At 50.9% G+C, this 5,000-nt stretch overlaps 3 non-coding genes across 3 annotated transcripts in view; all 3 read right to left on the bottom strand.

The window, feature by feature from the left end:
- LOC126977708 (large subunit ribosomal RNA) overlaps positions 1 to 752 on the bottom strand; it is a 3,975-nt gene extending 3,223 nt beyond the window's left edge. The window contains exon 1 of the ribosomal RNA XR_007732379.1: positions 1 to 752. This exon is cut by the window's left edge and continues 3,223 nt beyond it. This is a non-coding gene — a ribosomal RNA (large subunit ribosomal RNA).
- Positions 753 to 1,291: 539 nt separating this feature from the next.
- LOC126977592 (5.8S ribosomal RNA) lies at positions 1,292 to 1,448 on the bottom strand. The gene has a single exon (XR_007732266.1). It is a non-coding gene; the product is annotated as a 5.8S ribosomal RNA (ribosomal RNA).
- A 377-nt stretch (positions 1,449 to 1,825) lies between these two features.
- On the bottom strand, positions 1,826 to 3,730 carry LOC126977663 (small subunit ribosomal RNA). Its single transcript, XR_007732338.1, has one exon. It is a non-coding gene; the product is annotated as a small subunit ribosomal RNA (ribosomal RNA).
- Positions 3,731 to 5,000: the final 1,270 nt, after the last annotated feature.

Raw genomic sequence — 5,000 nt, 5'->3', positions numbered from 1 at the left:
CGGGCCGGACGCGTCCCCGGATGGAGACGCGTGCGCGTTTCATGACAAGTACCGTCCGCCGCCGGCCGGCGATCGTCACGGTCGGACGGCTGTGCGCGTGAACGCGCAGCCGCCCGGCTCCCGGACAACGCTTAGGCCGAACAGACGAACGGGTCGCGATGCATAATGTGTACTAAGAGAGAAGTGCACGCCGTCCGGGTGCGTCAACGGCGGCGACCGGTGAACGCGAGCACGAGTCTCGCGCACATCGCGGCACGCCGCCGTACGCCCCGGAGTGACGATGAATCTCTCCGTTCGTTCATTCGAGTTTCGCAGGTTTACCCCTGAACGGTTTCACGTACTCTTGAACTCTCTCTTCAAAGTTCTTTTCAACTTTCCCTCACGGTACTTGTTCGCTATCGGTCTCGCGGTTATATTTAGCCTTAGATGGAGTTTACCACCCACTTAGGGCTGCACTCTCAAGCAACCCGACTCTGAGGAGAGTCCCTCTCGCGGACTCGCTCCGTCGCTACGGGCCTGGCACCCTCTATGGGAAAACGGCCCCGTTCAAGACGAACTTGGACGGGAGCGGCGACCGCGAGAAAGCGGAACCTCCCTAACACCACATGTCCCGCGACCGTGACGACCGCGGGATTCGGCGCTGGGCTTATCCCTGTTCGCTCGCCGCTACTGAGGGAATCCTGGTTAGTTTCTTTTCCTCCGCTTACTAATATGCTTAAATTCGGCGGGTGATCCTCCCTGATCTGAGGCCAACGATAAAAAGTATGAGGCAGACACGATATCCGTCAGCGCAGCGACACCGTCGTGCGCGCGCCGCCAATAAGTCTCAACGACGTATCGTCGACCCGCGCACGTACCGCGATCGAAGCGCCCTTCGGACGTCGAGTCCGCCTACTCGTTTGCACGCTCACGTCGGGCCGAAATAACACGTGCAGCGCACGGGACGCGAACCGAAGGCGCAGCCACGCACGCCGTTCACATAGAGAGCTCTGCACAGATTAATTAAAATTAATCACGAGATATCCGCGTGTGACAGCGAACGAGCGCGCCCCGGTACCGCGCCCGTCTCCGTGACCCACGTCGGGCGTGAGGCGGAGACGGCGTTGCACGCGAACAGCACCACGCGTTGCGGCTTATTTTACATTTTCGAACGGATCGAGCGGGCCCCGGAAAACCGGCGGGGTTTACCCGAGCCCGGCCCGAAGACCGTCACTCGTTTTACACGTTTTTTAGGCGCGCAAACAGTGTTGTCAGCATACAGCGACGGCGTCGTCGTATTCTTTTATGCAGCCGGCCCTCAGACAGGAGTGGTCCTGGATATTTCTCCACGGACCGCAATGTGCGTTCGAAATGTCGATGTTCAAATGTGTCCTGCAGTTCACACTATGACGCGCAGTTAACTGCGTTCTTCATCGACCCGCGAGCCAAGTGATCCACCGTTCAGGGTAATAGTTTTTATATTTAGAAAATACGTGAACGATCTCTGTGTGTAACAAAATATTATGTGACGCACGCATTGCGCGTACGTCGTGATCTCGACTCGCTTCGCACTCGACATGAGCGCGTCGCGAGACGCACGCGCGTCGCGTACATGCGAACCGCGCCCGCCGAAGCGTCGTGCCGGAGACGTCGTGCCGGACACCCCCCCCACTTGCGGCGGGAGATGTCAGCGCGCGCGCGGCAAACGCGACAACGGAGCACAGAGAGCACATCGCGAGCGCGAAAATAATCAGTGATTGACACGTGATTGAAGTTATCATCGTCAACAGTCGGCTGTGAGCGAAGCGTGTCGGCGACAACGCTCGCGCACGCGACCGTTACACGTTAATGATCCTTCCGCAGGTTCCCCTACGGAAACCTTGTTACGACTTTTACTTCCTCTAAATGATCAAGTTTGGTCAACTTCCCAGCAACGCCGACGGCCGCGAAGCCACCGCGTGTCGGTCCGAAGACCTCACTAAATCATTCAATCGGTAGTAGCGACGGGCGGTGTGTACAAAGGGCAGGGACGTAATCAACGCGAGCTTATGACTCGCGCTTACTAGGAATTCCTCGTTTATGGGGGATAATTGCAAACCCCAATCCCCAGCACGAAGGAGTTTCAACGGGTTGCCCGGGCCTCTAGGCCAGGGAGAACATGTTGATTCCTTCAGTGTAGCGCGCGTGCGGCCCAGGACATCTAAGGGCATCACAGACCTGTTATTGCTCAATCTCGTGCGGCTCGAAGCCGCCGGTCCCTCTAAGAAGAATTTTAATACGCCGCCAGTGAGTTGCGCGACCCTGAAGCCGCGCACACCTAAATGACGACGCCTATTTAGCAGGCTAGAGTCTCGTTCGTTACCGGAATTAACCAGACAAATCGCTCCACCAACTAAGAACGGCCATGCACCACCACCCACCGAATCAAGAAAGAGCTGTTAATCTGTCAATCCTTCCGGTGTCCGGGCCTGGTGAGATTTCCCGTGTTGAGTCAAATTAAGCCGCAGGCTCCACTCCTGGTGGTGCCCTTCCGTCAATTCCTTTAAGTTTCAGCTTTGCAACCATACTCCCCCCGGAGTCCAAAATCTTTGGTTTCCCGGAAGCTGCCCGCCGAGCCATTGTAGTAACGTCGGCGGATCGCTAGATGACATATTTACGGTTAGAACTAGGGCGGTATCTAATCGCCTTCGAACCTCTAACTTTCGTTCTTGATTGATGAAAACACCTTTGGCAAATGCTTTCGCTGATGTTCGTCTTGCGACGATCCAAGAATTTCACCTCTAACGTCGCAATACGAATGCCCCCAGTTATCCCTATTAATCATTACCTCGGAGTTCTGAAAACCAACAAAATAGAACCGAGATCATATTCTATTATTCCATGCACGAAATATTCAAGCGGCATTTTGAGCCCGCTTTGAGCACTCTAATTTGTTCAAAGTAAAATTGTCGGCCCATCTCGACACTCACTGAAGAGCACCGCGATAGGATTTTGATATTGAACCGGCGTTTTACCGCCGGCTCACCGACGATATGCTCCGCAGACGTGTCAGTATCACCGCGGATGCGATGCACCGACAGCGCGGCGCACAAATGCAACTACGAGCTTTTTAACCGCAACAATTTTAGTATACGCTATTGGAGCTGGAATTACCGCGGCTGCTGGCACCAGACTTGCCCTCCAATTGTTCCTCGTTAAAATATTTAAAGTGTACTCATTCCGATTACGAGGCCTCGTAAGAGTCCCGTATCGTTATTTTTCGTCACTACCTCCCCGTGCCGGGAGTGGGTAATTTGCGCGCCTGCTGCCTTCCTTGGATGTGGTAGCCGTTTCTCAGGCTCCCTCTCCGGAATCGAACCCTGATTCCCCGTTACCCGTGACAACCATGGTAGTCGCAGAAACTACCATCGAAAGTTGATAAGGCAGACATTTGAAAGATGCGTCGCCGGTACTGGACCATGCGATCGGCAAAAGTTATCCAGATTCATCAAAATTAACGACTTCGGACGCGAGGCCCTCCGTCGATTGGTTTTGATCTAATAAAAGCACTCATCCCATCACTGGTCAGAGCTCTGATTGCATGTATTAGCTCTAGAATTACCACAGTTATCCAAGTAACTGAGTAAGATCTAAGGAACCAAAACTGATATATTGAGCCATTCGCGGTATCGCCTTAATACGGCTTGCACTGAGACATGCATGGCTTAATCTTTGAGACAAGCATATAACTACTGGCAGGATCAACCAGGGAGCTGCTGCAAACAACGATTGTTGTCGCGCTCAGCGCGTCATGCGTCGCGATCTCCCCTTAGGGCGTCGCGACTATGACATCTTGAACATATCGTGAGATATCCGTTCGCGCACTGTATACTATATATCTCAAAGGCATACGGTGCGCGTTGAACGAATCATAAATCGGCGATGGGCCGATTGTATGTTATGAAAGTTCAGTAACGAGAGTCCCTTCGGGTAATAATAAAAATGATGACACGCAATAGAAGCGGTATCAACGTATTAATATCGGTACACGTCGTGATCACAAATCGGATCGACGCCCGGTGCTTGAGAGGAGCGTGAACGTCTCGCACGAGTGAAATGCGCGACGCGTTCCGGCTTGCGGGCCCTCACGTTAAAAATCTTAACAGAGGGAAACCGTCGAAGCCCAGTCGGCGTCTTGGTGCGCGCAAAAAATTTACACGATCGCTTTCAACGTGACGAGGATCGCCGCAGCGTATGATACTATAGAGAGAGTGAAGAGAGGAATTATGAGAAACGAAATCACAAAAAACCTTTCAAATCACCAAATCAAATATCATCCGCATAGGGAAACTCGAAAACGCTCGATCGACACAGCGCGGTGAGTCTGTCTCATTTTTTATATTGTAAAAAAAGAACATATAAAACAACGCGCGACACAAACACAGACACAGACACACCAGCTCTGCCCCGAGAGTACCAACAACCGTATTGTTATTATATATCATCGTCGTTATCATCGCGCGCATTCACAAACTTACTCAAATATAAATATATATTAAATAAAATATGAATGACGATGAGACGACGACGAGAATAATAAAACAGCAGCAGTTGTTGTGGCTGGGGGTGGTGGTTGGTGTTGTGCGTTTTTGTATTTTTGTCGCGTGCGTTTTTCACTCTTTTTACAAGAAAAAACTTGAGCGGCGTTGAATTCGGCGTCGCGAACCGTTCGCTACGGACTCGACTCTCGACGCCGACTGCCGTATGTGTGGTGCACGCGAACGATATGAACGTGTAAACTCTCTGATATGTGAATAAAGTGATTTTGATTTGATTTTACTATTTATTAATAACATAATATTGAATATGCATTGCGGCTTCGAAGAAAAAATCGTTTTTTTTTTTTTTTTTTTTTTTTTTTTTTTTTTTTTTTTTTTTACTTTATTAATAACGAGTACGATAATGTTCAGTAATAAACGCGCGACACGTACATTTCATTTTCCCTCCGAAACCAAATAAAAAACCTCCAAAAAAAAATATAT

This window comes from Leptidea sinapis, chromosome 45, assembly GCF_905404315.1.
Source record: "Leptidea sinapis chromosome 45, ilLepSina1.1, whole genome shotgun sequence".
In the NCBI taxonomy this organism is placed as follows: domain Eukaryota; kingdom Metazoa; phylum Arthropoda; class Insecta; order Lepidoptera; family Pieridae; genus Leptidea; species Leptidea sinapis.
Note: the sequence above shows the minus strand (reverse complement) of the source record. Positions and strands in the feature narration are given on the sequence as shown.